The 19,988-nt window shown below is 42.0% G+C and overlaps 1 protein-coding gene across 1 annotated transcript in view; it reads left to right on the top strand.

The window, feature by feature from the left end:
• The first annotated feature begins 5,957 nt into the window (after positions 1 to 5,957).
• LOC133091088 (centrosomal protein of 78 kDa-like) overlaps positions 5,958 to 19,988 on the top strand; it is a 34,004-nt gene continuing 19,973 nt past the window's right edge. Inside the window, exon 1 of the mRNA XM_061189951.1 lies at positions 5,958 to 6,193. The gene's annotated coding sequence lies outside the window, so the exon portion shown is untranslated. The remainder of the gene's footprint in view (positions 6,194 to 19,988) is intronic.

Here is a 19,988-nt window from a genome sequence, read left to right as displayed (position 1 = left end):
GAACAAAAAAACCCCAAAGTTAGCAGAAGGAAAGAAATCATAAAGATCAGATCAGAAATAAATGAAAAAGAAATGAAGGAAACGATACCAAAGATCAATAAAACTAAAAGCTGGTTCGTTGAGAGGATAAACAAAATTGATAAACCATTAGCTGGACTCATCAAGAATAAAAGGGAGAAGACTCAAATCAATAGAATTAGAAATGAAAAAGAAGTAACAACTGACACTGCAGAAATACAAAGGATCATGAGAGATTACTACAAGCAACCATACGCCAATAAAATGGACAACCTGGAAGAAATGGACAAATCCACAATCAACATTGTGAAAATGACTATACTACCCAAAGCAATCTACAGATTCAGTGCAATCCCTATGAAACTACCAATGGCATTTTTCACAGAACTAAAACAAAAAATTTCACAATTTGCATGGAAACACAAAAGACCCCGAATAGCCAAAGCAATCTTGAGAAAGAAAAATGGAGGTGGAGGAATCAGGCTCCCTGACTTCAGTCTATACTACAAAGCTACAGTAATCAAGACAGTATGGTACTGGCACAAAAACAGAAATATAGATCAGTGGAACAGAATAGAAAGCCCAGAGATAAACCCACGCACATATGGTCACCTTATCTTTGATAAAGGAGGCAAGAATATACATTGGAGAAAAGACAGCCTCTTCAATAAGTGGTGCTGGGAAAACTGGACAGGTACATGTAAAAGAATGAAATTAGAACACTCCCTAATACCATACACAAAAATAAACTCAAAATGGACTAAAGACCTAAATGTAAGGCAAGGCACTATAAAACTCTTAGAGGAAAACAGAGGCAGAACACTCTATGACATAAATCACAGAAAGATCCTTTTTGACCCACCTCCTAGAGAAGTGGAAATAAAAAGAAAAATAAACAAATGGGACCTAATGAAACTTAAAAGCTTTTGCACAGCAAAGGAAACCATAAACAAGATGAGAAGACAACCCTCAGAATGGGAGAAAATATTTGCAAATGAAGCAACTGACAAATGATTAATCTCCAAAATATATAAGCAGCTCATACAGCTCAATATCAAAAAACAAACCACCCAATCAAAAAATGGGCAGAAGATCTAAATAGACATTTCTCCAAAGAAGACATATAGATGGCCAAAAGGCACATGAAAAGATGCTCAACATTGCTAATTATTAGAGAAATGCAAATCAAAACAACAATGAGGTATCACCTCACATCAGTAAGAATGGCCATCATCAAAAAAATCTACAACAATAAATGCTGGAGAGGGCATGGAGAAAAGGGAACCTTCTTACACTGATGGTGGGAATGTAAATTGGTGCACCCACTATGGAGAACAGTATGGAGGTTCCTTAAGAAACTAAAAATAGAGTTACCATATGATCCAGCAATCCCACTCCTGGGCATATATCCAGAGAAAAACATAATTCAAAAAGATACATGCAACCCAGTGTTCACTGCAGCTCTATTACAATAGCCAAGACATGGAAGTAACCTAAATGTCCATCAACAGATGAATGGATAAAGAAGATGTATTTTATATATTTATACATATATGTGTACACACACACACACACACACACACACACACAATGGAATATTATTCAGCCATAAAAAGGAATGAAATAATGCCATTTGCAGCAACATGCATGGACCTAGAGATTATCATACTAAGTGAAGTAATCCAGACAGAGAAAGACAAATATCATGGTATCGCTTATATGTGGAACCTAAAAAAAAAAAAAAAAAGATCCAAATGAACTTATATACAAAACAGAAATAGACCCACAGACATAGAAAACAAACTTATGGTTACCAAAGGAGAAAAGAGTGTGGAGGAGGGATACATTAGGAGTTTGGGATTAGCCACCACTCTCAACAGCATGTTTGGATAGACGATTAGGCCTGAAGTGCTTAATTTGTTAAAAGAAAGGTATTAAACAACCATTTTATTAAGATATGAAAATGAGAGACAACAACAAGGAGAAATTTAAGTGCAAATTAAAGCAAAGACTACTTTAAAAACTTTAAGTCAGTAAATCTGCATGACAAAAAACTTGTAGAAAATCTAAGAACAGCATGATGCTGTAGTAGTATCTCCTGAGCAAATGAGGAAGGTGATTTAAGAGACAGGTCACCTGTCAGAGCCAGGTTTTAACACCTTATTTCTAGAACTTTTATTTAATGTTTATTCATCAAATTGCTATACCACTTATAAATTCTCTGAATACTTTAATTACTCATCCCATGCCTTAGTGTGTGAGTGTTTGATCTTACCAAAAACAGTTTTGCAAATCACAGTCTTTTTCTGAAATGTAATCTCTAACCTGGGTTGGCAAGGGAAGTCCATAAGAAAGTTTAGTACTGTGGTTCCAAAAATAATAACAATAATAAAACAAAAAAAAAATCACACGCAATTCCCTTTTAATGGTTTAAAGTCAAGCATTCTTTAAAAAATTCTTTCATATCTTTTCAAAGTCCTAATAATAAAGGAAAATTCCTTTACAAATCCACCACTGTTTTGCTATAGACACTTGAACTGAGTGGGAAAGATGTGACAAGTCAAGTCAAGATATTGGTACACAGAGAAAACGAAACAATACTCCTATACCGTTGCTTTAGCAGGGCCTGTTTGTGCTTAGGAGTATCACATCGGGATACCTTGTATTCCCGAATATTATATCCATCCTTCCTCTATGTTCTCATCATCAGTGATAAAACCTTGTCTTAAACTGCTTCTACTAACCTGCTCGTAAGAAGCAAACTTTCTCATCATGATACTCAGAACCCTAAGTTCTCCCCGTTCTCCCTGCGTATCAACCTATTTCTGGCTCCAGTATCTGTCACTTCTGAGAGCACATCACCTGTAATTCTTTTCTAAAAGATCAGGCTCTCTTAACCTCCCACTGTGTCCTAATAATCCATAAGCACAGGGGACACCCCGATATTTGTTTCCTCAACTCCTGGGCTGCCGTCATGATATCAAAACAATCATGCCCCATGAAAATTCATGCTGAGGTGTCATGGCAAGATCCTCTGCTACTTTGTAATTCTCATATTCAACATTTATTGATAGTTCAAAGTAGCAGAAAAGAAGAGGGGATGTTAGCTTCAAGCACTGGCTGGGCTCAGAAAGACTGTTTACTTTAGGTCAGAGAGAGTGCGTATTTATTGCAGAGAAGAAGGAACTAACAGAAAGTGAGCAAAGATTATGTGAAAGAAAATGAATGGAGACAGATTGCAGAGGACGGAACCAGAGCTTAAATCTGTGATAGAAATAAGAAGCGAGCTTGGTGAAGGAGAGACAGTATCTCCTCTGAGTCAGAAGAGAAGACGACAAGAACGCAGGTAACTGCTGAGGTGATGAAGGTAACTGAGGGGTCCCAGCATAGACTTGGTTTCAGTAAAATGAGAGCAGGACAATTACATAGGGGTGGGGATTGGAGTGATGGAGAAAGTACTAAGGGACTTAAAAAAGAGACATACTTGTTCTGAAGAGAAGGAAACCAGAACTTTTCAAAGTCACAGAGCAGAAAAAGCAGCAGCTGTATTCTGCACAGCAGATACATACAGCCTTCACAACAGACTATCTCAAGGAAGCTGCAAGATGCCTGGAAAGTACGAAAATGATGTAAAGAAAGGTTCTGCTAAAAGTGACAATTTTGTAAAAACTGACTGGAGAGTGTGGCAAATGTTAATGGTTAAATATGGGGGATGGGTATAAGGAGGTTCACTATACTATTCTCTACTTTTGTGTACCTTTGGAAATGTTTATAATGAAAAATGTTTTTAAAAATTGCCTAGCCATCGTATGACCTCAGGAGCAATGGTTATCTTCCTCAGAAAGCTCAACAACTTGCCAGAACTTTCCAGAAGGTTTTAGGAATTTCAGAGACACAATTGCATACGGATACATACACTCTAGAGGACTGCAAAATTCAATGACAGGGAGACAAAAAAAAGTTTCTATTTGACGAGGATTTGTCCCAAATTTGTTCTAAGGAGTGAGAAACACAAGTGAGCATTAAAATTAGGCTAAGTGTGTCAGGCGTGACAAACAGGGCCAGAAGATGAAAGCGATCAGGACAAGTATTTCAACTAAGCATATGCCTGAAGAACAATATTATAAAACCTACTTCATCTCCAGAACTTCCTCTGTTTTCTTCTCTCGGCCCGAAGGTTGGTCAAATGAGTTTCCTTCTCTGCCAGTGACTGCTGAGTGCAGGACAGCTTCGCCTTCATGGACTCCAGCTCCTGTTTTACCTTCTCCATGGCCATCAGTAACTCCTCCACCTACGATCAATACAGAAAAGACAGAAACTGAGCATCTGGGTCAGGTATAGTCAGAGGAGCTGGGCAGTGGGCAACGCCTGGGTCCACAAAATTGAAGACACACCCATCAAAAATTCTGTACTCTCGCAGGATCAGACATAAATGGCAGTTAAAGAAATACATCTCTCATCTTCCCTCCACTAAAATTCTTCTCAGTTTAGGTCCAAAAAACCCTCATTTTCTTTTTGACAAATGTAAGGGCATCAGAAGTAACAGTGTGCCAGAAACAATCCCTTCTAAGGAATTTATTTGGAAACAGTCCAGAAACTTCCATGGAAATAACAATATAATGCAGATAAAAATATAAGGAACAAAATCATAATAAATATTTCTAGAACGATTTTAGGAAATAAAAGCCATAAACCTGACTAATACCAGATGCAGAATAAACATAAATGAGTCATTTTTATTCGTTCAAACTAAGATTCTTCTGTTTATACCATTACAAAGAATTTCTTGTTAAACAAACAGCTAGAATTCAATCGGATAATTTCCTGCTCTAAAGCTAGGTAGGTAGAGATTTTCTGAGGAAGGCAGGAAGAAAAGAAAAAACATGTATGACCAGAAAGAGAAGAGACAGAATGCTTTTAAAAGACCTATAAAGGACCTCCCTGGTGGCGCCGCCCGCGAGGACCGGGACGGCCGTCCGCGCCACCCTCCCTCCCTCCTTCCCTCCCTCCCCGGCCGCCGAGGCGAACCGCGGACAGGCCGCTGGCGGGGTCTCCCGGGCCGTGCGGGCAGCCCGAGGGCCTCCGGGCGGGAAGCCCAACTGTCCGCGGGCGCCAGGCTCCTCGGGGCGGCCCCCCCCGGGCTCTGCGTGACTGGCCCCCTGAAGCAGCGGCGGAAGCGGCGGCCCACTGTTTGCGCCGCACCGCCTCCTACGGCAAGCGGGAGGAGACAGACGCCGCCCGCCCGGCGCCTGTCGTGTGCGCGTGTGCGCCCGCGCCGGCCCGCAGCCCAGAGACCCCGTCCGCCAGCCCCCAGCCCCCCGCCCGCCAGCCTCACCTACGGCTCCGCCCTCCCCGGGGGCGCGCTGCCGGGACCCAGCCAGGGCCGTGAGGAGGAGCGGGCGGAGGAGAGCCGAGGGGCCTAGCGCCAGCGACGGGCGGGAAGCTCCAGGCGCCGCCCGACCCCGAGCTGCCGCCACCGCGGCCGTCTCACCCTGCTGAGGGCTGCCGCTGCCGCTGCCGCTGCTGCCCGGGCGCCGTCGCCGCCGCCGACGCCGCCGCCACCACCACAGCCACAGCTCCGCCCGGGCGCCCGACGTCACCGCGCCCCGCCCCCTGCGCGATTCCGGAGTCCCGCCCCGGGCCGACGTTAGCGCGAGCCCCGCTCCCGCGCGACCGCGCCCGGTCGGCGTCCCGAAGCCTCCCGGGAGTGCGACTCGGGCGCGCGCGGGCCTCGGGCACTTTCCGGGGGCTGGCGGGCGGGGGCTCTGGGCTGCGGGCCGGCGCGGGCGCACAGGCGCACACGGCAGGCGCCGGGCGGGCGGCGTCTGTCTCCTCCCGCTTGCTGTAGGAGGCGGTGCGGCGCAAACAGTGGGCCGCCGCCTCCGCCGCTGCTTCAGGGGGCCAGTCACGCAGAGCCCGGGGCGGGCCGCCGCGAGGAGCCTGGCGCCCGCGGACAGTTGGGCTTCCCGCCCGGAGGCCCTCGGGCTGCCCGCACGGCCCGGGAGACCCCGCCAGCGGCCTGTCCGCGGTTCGCCTCGGCGGCCGGGGAGGGAGGGAGGGCGGCGCGGACGGCCGTCCCGGTCCTCGCGGGCGGCAGCTGGCCCGGCGTCGGGCTCCCCAGTTTCTGGTACCGAAGCGCAGACGGGTTTCCTTGTCGGAGCCACGCACCGTTAATGTAGGGCCGTAGGTAAGCTATCGCTGCACTAAGAAAGTAAGAGTGATTTGAATCGTGTTTATTCCCGGCTGGCGATTGTTTTATCAGTAACTCTAAACGCCCCTGAGAGCAGTTGAGTCACCGCCAGCGTCCACGCCCTCGTGGCCCCACTGTCACTCTCCCGTCCCTCGTCAGGGTTCTCGTCCCTTCATTCGTCACCTCATCCCCATCCCGCCCAGCGTCCCCCGGCCTGCTGTACAGTCGCCCCCTTCCGTAGGGTCCGCACGCGGCCGCCGCTGTCAGGACCGCTGCCGGGGGACGCTGGGTCCTGCCAAAGGAAGCATCCTAAAGTGTTTCATTTTCTCGGGCACCCAACTTCACTCAGGAATAAGCCAGCTTCCTTTGACTGTTTCTCACGATCCTTCTTATCTGACCGCTGATCCGCTCGTTCTGCTGCTCCCCAGCGGTGTGGTGAGATGAAGGGAAAGCAAAGTGGACTCATCTTATCTTTCTGGTTTCCATTCTCCCGGTGTCTACGTGTGTGACCTTGGGAAAGTCCCATTACTCCTGGGTCCTGCTTTTCGTAACTGTAAAAGGGGGTGTGAACGAGATGTCTCAGATCTCTCCCATCCCTGAAATGTGGGGATCTGAAGAGTGTGAGGTGCTAAGCCTTGTTATTCATGCACGGGAGTACTGTCAATATCACAGACTCAGAAATTTTTTTGGTTTCTTTTTTGTCATTCCACTGTTCTTTTTTCTTATTTCCTACTCTGCCCCACATATCTTTTTTTAAACCTACACTTAGGATTTTTTTTTTTTAATTAAAACTGGCTGAGTGCATGCATTCGTTGCCTCTTCTTCCTGGAACCCCATTAAAATGCTAATAAAGGAATGAAAAATGATACAAACCCGTACAAAACAGAAAATGGGAAGGGAGCCACCAAGAGTTGTCTTTTTTATTTCTTCTAATTTTACACACAGAAAGTGAGTGAGGTCTGATTAAACAAAATGGAAGAAACCATAATGTGGAATAGGCGTGGGGGGGGGGTACTGTAGGTGAAGAAGGAGGCCTACCTGCCAGAAGTGATTTAGAGAAATTGAAATTTGGAGACACTGACAAGACAGAGCAAGAGTGAGAAGCAGGGCTGAAAACAAGGACACTAAATAAAGGTCTCTATGTAGAACAGCAGAACCCTCCCTATACCTCAGATACAATAGCTAGGCATTTATCCCAGGCTAAAAGTCAAGCTTTTTCATCATCTCTGGGGAGCATTTAATGACTAAGAGTAAAACATTCTTTATTCTGGCACAATAGCCAGTTTCCTACCCACTCACCCTAGAGTGAAGTTGTGCAAGTTGGCAAGACCCTCCCAAGTTCTAAAGATGCATCATCAGCATCCAACTACTTCATCTTAAATATGAACGGACAACCAGGGACTGTTAGGTGTTTAAGGGACGTCTCCAACTTGGGGCTGGGGAAGGGAGGGAGAGGATAAGGAGAAAATGTGACCACAGAGGAAAAAGAAACTTCAGAGAACTTAAAAATATGCTCACAAACTTTTATTACAGCTATGAAACAAGGATAATGTACTCAGATAAGTAACAACCCAAGAACAAAAAGTAAGTCTTGAAATTAGAAATAGGAAAATGCCAAAATTATAAATTCACTGGAAGTGTTGAAAGGTAAAGTCCGTGCAATTTTAAGGAGAATGGAAGAAATACGCAAAGAGATGGAAATTGCAAGAGAAAATATAAGAAAAATAAAGAGTCAATCCAACAGGACTAATATTACAAGAGAAAGAGAAAAGAGAGTAAATAAAAGATGGAAAATTACCCCAAAAATAATGGAACAAAATTTCCCAGAGCTGGGGCTTCCCTGGTGGTGCAGTGGTTGAGAATCTGCCTGCCAATGCAGGGGACACGGGTTCGAGCCCTGGTCTGGGAGGATCCCACATGCCGCGGAGCAACTGGGCCCGTGAGCCACAATTACTGAGCCTGCGCGTTTGGAGCCTGTGGTCCACAACAGGAGAGGCCACGATAGTGAGAGGCCCGTGCACCGCGATGAAGAGTGGCCCCCACTTGCCGCAACTGGAGAAAGCCCTCGCACAGAAACGAAGACCCAACACAGCCAAAAATAAAAATAAATGAATAAATAAATAAGCAAATATGGTAAAAAAAAAAAAAAAAAAAAAAAAAAGAAGAGAAAGGTAATTAAAAAAAAAAAAAAAATTTCCCAGAGCTGAAAATGTCCATTAGTGGAGAGCAAAAACAGCTTTGTGAAATGTTAAAACTCTAAAGATAAAGAGAAAATCCTGAATTTCCAAAGGAAAAATGTGACCCATAGGGACCTCCCTGGTGGTCCAGTGGTAAAGAATCTGCCTTCCAATGCAGGGGACGCAGGTTCAATCCCTGGTCGGGGAACTAAGATCCCACATGGTGTGGAGCAACTAAGCCGGTGTGCCTCAGCTAGAGCCCACATGCCACAAACTACAGAGCCCACGCGCTCTGGAACCCATGCACCACAACCAGAGAGAGAGAAAACCTGCACACCACAACTAGAGAGAAGCCCGCGCACCACAGAAAAAAGCCCGCACATCTAAAGGAAAGATCCCGAGTGCCGCAACTAAGACCCGACGCAGGCAAAAATAAATAAATAAATAATAAATTAAAAAAAAAAAAAGTGACCCGTAAAAGAGTAAGACTCACACTGCAATTAGAATTCTTACCAGCAACACTAGATATGAGAAGATAACAATGACCTTCAAGTTTCTGAGGGAAATATTTTTTGAACTTCAAATTCTAAGAATTTTTTTATTAAAAAAAACCTCTATTCCTAGCTGAATTATCATTAAGAGAGCAAAATGAAAACATTTTCAGATATGCAGAGACTCATAAAGTCAAACTCCCACATAGGCTTTTTTTCAAAATTTAAAGATGAGGTAGAAATGAGGTTTCTGACAGCATCACTATCCAGGATTCACTAGATCTAATTCAGTAGTAAAGGGAAGTCCCAAGAGCTAGGCTAGATTCAGATGGAAGGATAGGAGTTCTGGGAGAGAATTCAACTGAATAATTACTATGATAAAAGCTTAGAAAATGCTGGTTTCTGGTGTTCAACTTTTAGACCAAACCTGTTAATAAATTATAATCTTGCTGTAGTTAAAGCATAGTTTATAAATTATACCAATGTTGACAACATAAAGGTAAAAATACAGCTGGCAGTTTAAGATGTGAAACATAGGAAAGGTAGAGGTAAAGGGAAAAGCACTCAAGAGACAATGTGTGTAGTTGGCAGAATAAGAAGCGGTTGCTAAAGTGTACTGTTAGAAGTAGGAAAAGTGACCAGTGGAGGAGCAAGGAATTATTAGGCTTACTGAGAGGATAGGAAGACACGAGGTACAGGGTTTATAATTAAGCTAAATCGTCATCAAGAAATAATAGAAGACTTAATATCGTTAAAATAAGCAGTACTTCTCCATTTGTTCTGCACATTCTATGCAATCCTATCAAAAATCCCAGCTGCCTTTTTTTATTTCTAGAAATTGACAAGCAGATTCTAAAATTCACATGGCAATGCAAGGGACTCAGAATAGCCAAAAGAATCTTGAAAAAAAAAAAAAAAAGTTAAAACACTCATTCTTCCTGCTTTCAAAACTGACTACAAAACTACAATAATCAAGATAGTGTGTTGTACCAGAATAATGATAGACGTATATATCATGGAAAAGAATTGAGACTTCAGAAATAACCCACACATTTATGGACAGTTGATTCACTGGGAAAATAATAGTCTTTTCAACAAAGGGTGCTGGGACAGTTGTATAACCACATGCAAAAGAATGAAATTGGACCCCTACCTCACAAACGCAAAAATTAATTAAAGGAACTTCCCTGGTGGCGCAGTGGTTAAGAATCTGCCTGCCAAGGCAGGGGACATGGGTTCAACCCATGGTCCAGGAAGATCCCACAGGCCACGGAGCAACTAAGCCCGTGCGCCACAACTATTGAGCCTGCGCTCTAGAGCCCACGAGCCACAACTACTGAGCCTGCGTGCCACAACTACTGAAGCCCGCGTGCCTATAGCCTGTGCTCTGCAGCAAGAGAAGCCACCGCAATGAGAAGCCCGCGCACCACAACAAAGAGTAGCCCCTGCTCGCCGCAACTGGAGAAAACCCATGCGCAGCAACGAAGACCCAACGCAGCCAAAAATAAATAAATGAAATAAATAAATGTATAAACAAATAAATAAAGACAGGGAGGATAGAAAAGGCAGTCTCCTACTTTAAATCTACTTAGAGTCCCTTAAGGAGAATCTAGAGAAAGGAGGTAAGCATCTGTTCATATAATGGGTTCGTATAATGGGTGAGGACTTTCCAAACCAATAAGAGACATAAATCTATAGATGAGGAATCACTAAGAACAGGACCAGTAAAAAGAAATCCAATCTAGATACAGTGTAGTGAAACCGAGAACATAAAAGGCAACACATCTTAAAGTCAGTTGCATTAGTTTCCCAGGTCTGCTGTAACAAAGTGCCAGAAACTGAATGGCTTAACATCACAGGAATTTATATAGTCTCACAGTTCTAGAGGCTGGAAGTCCAAACTCCAGGTTGTCAGCAGGGCCTTGGTCCCTGTGAAGGAGAGGGGAGAACCCTTCCCTCCCCTCCCTAGTTTCTGGTGATTTGCGGCAGTCCTTGGCATTCCTTAGCTTGCATCTGCAGCGCTTCAGTGCCTGCCTCCCCATCACATGGCATTCCCCTTTTGAGTGTCTGTGTCTCTCTTCCTCTTCTGATAAGGCACCCAGTTATATTGGATTAAGGGCCCACCCTTCTCCAGTACAGCCTTATCTTAACTAATGGTGTCCACAATGACGCTCTTTCAAAATAAGGTCACGTTCTTAGGCACTGGGGATTAGGGCTTTAACCTATCTTTCTGAGGAATACAATTCAACCCATAACATGAGACAAATAAGTATCAACTTACTTACAAAGGAACAGTAATTGACTGACGACAAACTTATGAACACACAAGGGGAGCTGGAAGACAGAATAATCTCTCCAAGTGCTGAGAGACAATAACTGTCATCTCACAATTGTGTACCCAGTAACACTAATTTATAAGATCAAGGACAAAATAAAGACATTTTCAAGTAAACAAAAGCACATGGTTTATTGCCAATTGATCTTCATTAAAGGAAAATCTAAATGATACTTCAAAGGAAAATAATCCTGCAGATGAGGATCCAGAGGCATACACAGCTGCAGTCCGTGCCAACAAAAGGGGTACAGGGGGACTTAAAGGGGCCAAAGCTAAAAACAGAATCTGACTACCAAGTGGGAAGCATGTCCGCACTGATAGGAACCCAGAGTTTTTCTTCCCCCTGGGGGTCTCACGATCATTAACCATCTGTGTCAGCAAAAGGCAGTCTTCCAGGTTTCATATCAGATGGAGGCAAGGGTAAAAGTTGATAGGAAACTTACATGACTTGGGTGCATTCCTGTGAGTGGGCTATAGCTCAGTCATGCAAAAAGGGGAGGGGTAGGACTGTGGGCCTAAGACGGGGCTGACAAAATGGATTCAGTGCGGTTCAGCCACACAGCATCACTGGGGACCATGACAAGAGCAGTTTATTCAGGTGGTTGAGTTGAAAGTTTGATTAATTGGTTCAAGAGAGAGTGGGATGGGTGGAAGTACAAGTTGTGAGTATTAGCAATTCTTTAGAGAATTTCTGTTATAAACAGGAGTGGGGAAATATGAGGTCAACATTATGTTCCCCTGTACCTTTCTCCTATTCCCAAATTCCACCTGACGTCATCCACTTCTGGTCACTTCTGGTTTGGGATACTTGTACGTGGAGGCATACTGGCTGGTATAGTAGTTTGGGATTCCCCCTTTATTACCTATTTTATTTGTATAATGAGAAGATAACTAAACTTACGTATTAAGTGTTAAGTATCTCTTACAGCATTTTAACTCCAAAATTGCAGAGAGGAGTATGAGAATAGTTTTTTAATCATTATTTCACCATACACAATATTATCTAACTTTACCTCTTATATTTGAAGTTTTTTATACCTGATTAATGTCCATATTTATGTGTAGGTGAAAAATAATTTACCACAGTAAGGTTTATAGTTATAGTTTTATGTCAAATTATATAACCACAAATACTAGAAGGCAGTATAGCAGAGTCTCAGGGGCAAGGGCTCTGGAATCTGACTGCCTGGGTTCATATTCTGGCTTAACCTATCCAGGCCCAATTTCCTTATCTAAACTGGAGATAATAATTGTAAAGGTATTATAAGGATTAAATGGGGAAATACATGTAAAGTGCTTAGACTAGTAAACACTTACTAAGTATATAGTAAGTCCTTGATAAAGTTAACTAGTGTTATTACTAAGCAGTGAATCAACTGTCAGTAAGAGAAGACCTGACTTACAGTGGCTTAAATAAGAAGGGTTTGTTCTGCTCACACAGCAGGCACCCTGAAGATAGGTGGCTGCTAAAATTTGCTCATTTCTACAATGCCAGGGTTTGGCCTCACTTCAGTTCCCTTGGACTTTCCCTCATGATTACACCACCACCAATCACCACATTCTCAAACAAAGGCATTCAAAGGCAGAAAGCAGGAGGCAAGGAAACAGAATTTCTGCCCCTGCGCCTTTCTCTTTTTAGGGAGGAAACCACCACTCTGTGTGTTGTGTTGTGTTCTTCAAGATTGTCTTAGTTTGAGAAAGCCCTCTGGCTAAGCAATGGAGGTGCTGGCTTTGGGTGGTCAGGCAGTCCTAAGTGCACTGATGTGGTCCATGTGAGGGGCACGGATGGGCGAGGCACCAGCTTGCTGCTACAGCTGTCTAAATGGCATCTGATGTGGTACATATATACCTGGAATACTGTTCAGCTGTAAAAAAGATTGAAATAATGCCATTTCAGCAACATCAATGGACCGAGAGATTATCATACTGAGTGAAGTAAGTCAGACAGAGAAAGACAAATACTATATGATATCACTTATATGTGGAATCTAAAATATGACACAAATGAATTTATCTACAGAACAGAAACAGACTCACAGACTTAGAGAACAGACTTGTGGTTGTCAAGAGGGAGGGGGTTGGGGGAGGGATGGATTGGGAGTTTGGGATTAGCAGATACACACTATTATATGTAAAATAGATAAACAACAAAGTCCAACTGTATAGCACAGGGAACTATATTCAATATCCTATAACAAACCATAAAGGAAAAAAAATTTTTTTTAATAAAGCGCATCTAAAATCTTACACATTCAAGAACACACTTCTAATTTCTACCCCCAAACCTGCTCTTCCCACATGTTCCCCATCTCAGTAGGTGGCAGCTCCATCCTTCCTGTTACTCAGACCAAATGTTGGCGTCCTCCTTAATTCCTCTGTCTTACACATCACATTCAATTACACTGTAGTTAATTAATCCTGTCAGATCTGCCTTCAGATTCTGTCCAGAATCCAACCGCTTTCATCACCCCTGTCATCACCATGCTGACCCAACCCACCATCGTTTCTTGCCTGTATTATTTCAGTAGTTTCCTGACTGCTTTCCACTTTCTCCCCCATCATCCTTTTAAAAGCTAGATCATAATTATGTCACCTTCTTGCTCAAAACCCTCCAGTCTCACTCAGAGTAAAACCCAGTTTCTTCTCATGGCCTGTAACTCCTCTAAGAGATTTGGTCCTCTCCAGCTCTGCCCTTGCCTGCTACTCGCCCTCTAGCTCAGGCTGCCCCAGCTGCACTGACCTACTTGCCGTTCTGCAGTCATGCCGAGCATGCTCCCACGTCAAGACCTGCCCCTTCTGAGGGGCACAGTCTTCTGCCACAGAGCTTCCAGGCTTGATTCCTCACTTCCTTCAAGTCCCCGATGTCACCACCCTGAAGCCATCCCTGCTCCTCTCCGTACTCCCTGGCCCCCTCGCTGTTTTAGTTTTCTCCATCTAACATGCTATACATGTGTATTTATATACATGGATGTACTATGCTTCTTTATTTATTTTCTATCTCCCCCACAGAAATGTAAGTTCTGTGAGGGAAGGGACTTTCTTTTTTTCCCTGTTTTACCCCTAGTGCTTGGAACCTAGTAGGCACTTGGGGGGAAAAATGCTGAATGAGTAAATGAATGAGCAAACAATATTATTTAAAAAAAAAAAAAGCTGACCGCCTGATGACCAGACTGCAGCCGTGACACAAACTGCTCCATCTTTTTTTTTTTTTAACAGAAACCATTCTATTTATTTATTTATTTTATTTATTTGTTTTTGGCTGCGTTGGGTTTTAGTTGCGGCACGCGGGATCTTTCTTTGCAGCGCATGGGCTTCTCTCTAGTGTGGCACACGGGTTCCAGAGCGCGCAGCCTCAGTAGTCGCGGCATGCAGACTTAGTTGCCCTGCTGCGTGTGGGATCTTAGTTCCCCGACCAGGGATCGAACCCACGTCCCCTGCATTGGAAGGTGGATTCTTAACCACGGGACCACCAGGGAAGTCCCAGCAAACAATATTGAACATTCAGTTTGCTTCAAGCTTTGTGTGTACAAGGCTTTGTGCATTTTCTTTCCGTGTTTTATGATTAATACCTTTTATGAATAATTCTCAAAATGAGATTATTGAATAGGAAGGTAAAGGCATCTTTTGGCTTTTAATAAAAATAATCAAATTGTTTTCCAAGATAGTTAAACCAGTTATGTAGAGGGCACCAGTTATATGATGGTCCTGCTAGGCATTCTACGTTTAAACTTTTCCATAAATTTTATAGGAAAGACTAGAAAAATTGATTATTTTTCCAAATTTATTTATAACCATCAATAGTACTGTTACTTTTTTCTTTTCAGTTTTTTTTTTTTTTAACTTTGGGTTTATTTATTTATTTTTGGCTGTGTTGGGTCTTCGTTTCTGTGCGAGGGCTTTCTCTAGTTGCGGCAAGTGGGGGCCACTCTTCATCGCAGTGCGTGGGCCTCTCATTATCGTGGCCTCTCTTGTCGCGGAGCACAGGCTCCAGACGCGCAGGCTCAGTAATTGTGGCTCACGGGCCCAGTTGCTCCGCGGCATGTGGGATCTTCCCAGACCAGGGCTCTAACCCGTGTCCCCTGCATTGGCAGGCAGATTCTCAACCACTGTGCCACCAGGGAAGCCCTCTTTTCAGTTTTATTGAGATATAATTGACATACAGCACTGTATAAGTTTAAAGTGTACAGCATAATTATTTGATTTACATACATCGTGAAATGATTATCACAATAAGTTTAGTGAACATCCATCACCATATGTAGATACAAAAATTAAAGAAAAAGAAAATTTTTTTCCTTTTGATGAGAACATCAATGTATTTTTAAATAAGTTAATTAATGTAATATAAATATTACTTTAAAAAATTAAAATCTCACCCACAGGCTTTCTTTTTTTTTTTTATTCTTTTTTTTTTTTAATTATCAGTCATCAATTTTATACACATCAGTGTATACATGTCAATCCCAATCGCCCAATTCAGCACACCACCATCCCCAGCCCACCGCGGTTTTCCCCCCTTGGTGTCCATACGTTTGTTCTCTGCGTCTGTGTCTCAACTTCTGCCCTGCAACCCGGTTCATCTGTACCATTTTTCTAGGTTCCACATACATGCGTTAATATACGATATTTGTTTTTCTCTTTCTGACTTACTTCACTCTGTATGACAGTCTCTAGATCCATCCACGTCTCAACAAATGACTCAATTTCGTTCCTTTTTATGGCTGAGTAATATTCCATTGTATATATGTACCACAACTTCTTTATCCATTAGTCTGTCGATGGGCATTTAGGTTGCTTCCATGACCTGGCTATTGTAAACAGTGCTGCAATGAATATTGGGGTGCATGTGTCTTTTGAATTACGGTTTTCTCTGGGTATATGCCCAGTAGTGGGATTGCTGGATCATATGGTAATTCTATTTTTAGTTTTTTAAGGAACCTCCATATTGTCCTCCATAGTGGCTGTATCAATTTACATTCCCACCAACAGTGCAAGAGGGTTCCCTTTTCTCCACACCCTCTCCAGCATTTGTTGTTTGTAGATTTTCTGATGATGCCCATTCTAACTGGTGTGAGGTGATACCTCATTGTAGTTTTGATTTGCATTTCTCTAATAATTAGTGATGTTGAGCCGCTTTTCATGTGCTTCTTGGCCATCTGTATGTCTTCTTTGGAGAAATGTCGATTTAGGTCTTCTGCCCATTTTTGGATTGGGGTGTTTGTTTCTTTAATATTGAGCTGAATGAGCTGTTTATATATTTTGGAGATTAATCCTTTGTCCATTGATTCGTTTGCAAATATTTTCTCCCATCCTGAGGGTTGTCTTTTCATCTTGTTTATGGTTTCCTTTGCTGTGCAAAAGCTTTGAAGTTTCATTAGGTCCCATTTGTTTATTTTTGTTTTTATTTCCATTACTCTAGGAGGTGGATCAAAAAAGATCTTGCTGTGATTGATGTCAAAGAGTGTTCTTCCTATGTTTCCCTCTAAGAGTTTTATAGTGTCCAGTCTTACATTTAGGTCTCGAATCCATTCTGAGTTTATTTTTGTGTATGGTGCTAGGGAGTGTTCTACTTTCATTCTTTTACATGTAGCTGTCCAGTTTTCCCAGCACCACTTATTGAAGAGACTGTCTTTTCTCCATTGTGTATCTTTGCCTCCTTTGTCATAGATTAGTTGACCATAGGTGCGTGGGTTTATCTCTGGGCTTTCTATCTTGTTCCATTGATCTATGTTTCTGTTTTTGTGCCAGTACCATATTGTCTTGATTACTGTAGCTTTGTAGTATAGTCTGAAGTCAGGGAGTCTGATTCCTCCAGCTCTGTTTTTTTCCCTCAAGACTGCTTTGGCTCTTCGGGGTCTTTTGTGTCTCCATACAAATTTTAAGATGATTTGTTCTAGTTCTGTAAAAAATGCCATTGGTAATTTGATAGGGATTGCATTGAATCTGTAGATTGCTTTGGGTAGTATAGTCATTTTCACGATATTGATTCTTCCAATCCAAGAATATGATATATCTCTCCACCTGTTGGTATCATCTTTAATTTCTTTCATCAGTGTCTTATAGTTTCCTGCATACAGGTCTTTTGTCTCCCTAGGTAGGTTTACTCCTAGGTATTTTATTCTTTTTGTTGCAATGGTAAATGGGAGTGTTTCCATAATTGCTCTTTCAGATTTTTCATCATTAGTGTATAGGAATGCAAGAGATTTCTGTGCACTAATTTTGTATCCTGCAACTTTACCAAATTCATTGATTAGCTCTAGTAGTTTTCTGGTGGCATCTTTAGGATTCCCTATGTATAATATCATGTCATCTGCAAACAGTGACAGTTTTACTTCTTCTTTTCCAATTTGTATTCCTTTTATTTCTTTTTCTTCTCTGATTGCCGTGGCTAGGACTTCCAAAACTATGTTGAATAATAGTGGTGAGAGCGGACACCCTTGTCTCGTTCCTGATCTTAGAGGAAATGCTGCCAGTTTTTCACCATTGAGAATGATGTTTGCCATGGGTTTGTCGTATGTGGCCTTTCTTATGTTGAGGTAGGTTCCCTCTATGCCCACTTTCTGGAGAGTTTTTATCATAAATGGGTGTTGAATTTTGTCAAAAGCTTTTTCTGCATCTATTGAGATGATCATATGGTTTTTATCCTTCAGTTTGTTAATGTGGTGTATCCCATTGAATGATTTGCGTATATTGAAGAATCCTTGCATCCCTGGGGTAAATCCCACTTGATCGTGGTGTATGATCCTTTTAATGTGTTGTTGGATTCTGTTTGCTAGTATTTTGTTGAGGATTTTTGCATCTATATTCATCAGTGATATTGGTCTGTAATTTTCTTTTTTTGTAGTATCTTTGTCTGGTTTTGGTATCAGGGTGATGGTGGCCTCATAGAATGAGTTTGGGAGTGTTCCTTCCTCTGCAATTTTTTGGAAGAGTTTGAGAAGGATGGGTGTTAGCTCTCCTCTAAATGTTTGATAGAATTCACCTGTGAAGCCATCAGGTCCTGGACTTTTGTTTGTTGGAAGATATTTAATCATAGTTTCAATTTCATTCCTTGTGATTGGTGTGTTCATATTTCTTGTTTCTTCCTGGTTCAGTCTTGGAAGGTTATACCTTTCTAAGAATTTGTCCATTTCTTCCAGGTTGTCCATTTTATTGGCATAGAGTTGCTTGTAGTAGTCTCTTAGGATGTTTTGTATTTCTGCGGTGTCTGTGGTAACTTCTTCTTTTTCATTTCTAATTTTATTGATTTGAGTCCTCTCCCTCTTTTTCTTGATGAGTCTGGCTAATGGCTTATCAATTTTGTTTATCTTCTCAAAGAACCAGCTTTTAGTTTTATTGATCTTTGCTATTGTTTTCTTTGTTTCTATTTCATTTATTTCCGCTCTGATCTTTATGATTTCTTTCCTTCTGCTAACTTTGGGTTTTGTTTGTTCTTCTTTCTCTAGTTCCTTTAGGTGTAAGGTTAGATTGCTTCCTTGAGATATTTCTTGTTTCTTTAGGTAGGCTTGTATAGCTATAAACTTCCCTCTTAGAACTGCTTTTGCTGCATCCCATAGGTTTTGGATCATCGTGTGTTCATTGTCATTTGTCTCTAGGTATTTTTTGATTTCCTCTCTGATTTCTTCAGTGATGTCTTGGTTATTTAGTAACGTATTGTTTAGCCTCCATGTGTTTGTGTTTTTTACGTTTTTTTCCCTGTAATTGATTTCTAATCTCATAGCGTTGTGGTCAGAAAAGATGCTTGATATGATTTCAATTTTCGTAAATTTACTGAGGCTTGATTTGTGACCCAAGATGTGATCTATCCTGGAGAATGTTCCGTGCGCACTTGAGAAGAAAGTGTAATCTGCTGTTTTTGGATGGAATGTCCTATAAATATCAATTAAATCTATCTGGTCTATTGTGTCATTTAAAGCTTCTGTTTCCTTATTTATTTTCATTTTGGATGATCTGTCCATTGGTGTAAGTGAGGTGTTAAAGCCCCCCACTATTATTGTGTTACTGTCGATTTCCTCTTTTACAGCTGTTAGCAGTTGCCTTATGTATTGAGGTGCTCCTATGTTGGGTGCATATATATTTATAATTGTTATATCTTCTTCTTGGATTGATCCCTTGATCATTATGTAGTGTCCTTCCTTGTCTCTTGTAACATTCTTTATTTTAAAGTCTATTTTATCTGATATGAGTATAGCTACTCCAGCTTTCTTTTGATTTCCATTTGCATGGAATATCTTTTTCCATCCCCTCACTTTCAGTCTGTATGTGTCCCTAGGTCTGAAGTGGGTCTCTTGTAGACAGCATATATATGGGTCTTGTTTTTGTATCCATTCAGCAAGCCTGTGTCTTTTGGTTGGAGCATTTAATTCATTCACGTTTAAGGTAATTATCGATATGTATGTTCCTGTGACCATTTTCTTAATTGTTTTGGGTTTGTCTTTGTAGGTCCTTTTCTTCTCTTGTGTTTCCCACTTAGAGAAGTTCCTTTAGCATTTGTTGTAGAGCTGGTTTGGTGGTGCTGAATTCTCTTAGCTTTTGCTTGTGTGTAAAGCTTTTGATTTCTCCATCAAATCTGAATGAGATCCTTGCTGGGTAGAGTAATCTTGGTTGTAGGTTCTTCCCTTTCATCACTTGAAGTATATCATGCCACTCCCTCCTGGCTTGTAGAGTTTCTTCTGAGAAATCAGCTGTTAACCTTATGGGAGTTCCCTTGTATGTTATTTGTCATTTTTCCCTTGCTGCTTTCAATAATTTTTCTTGGTCTTTAATTTTTGCCAATT

The sequence above is a fragment of the Eubalaena glacialis genome, chromosome 4 (genome assembly GCF_028564815.1).
Source record: "Eubalaena glacialis isolate mEubGla1 chromosome 4, mEubGla1.1.hap2.+ XY, whole genome shotgun sequence".
NCBI classification, from domain to species: domain Eukaryota; kingdom Metazoa; phylum Chordata; class Mammalia; order Artiodactyla; family Balaenidae; genus Eubalaena; species Eubalaena glacialis.
The sequence above is the reverse complement of the archived record's forward strand: the minus strand, read 5'-3'. Positions and strand labels throughout refer to the sequence as shown.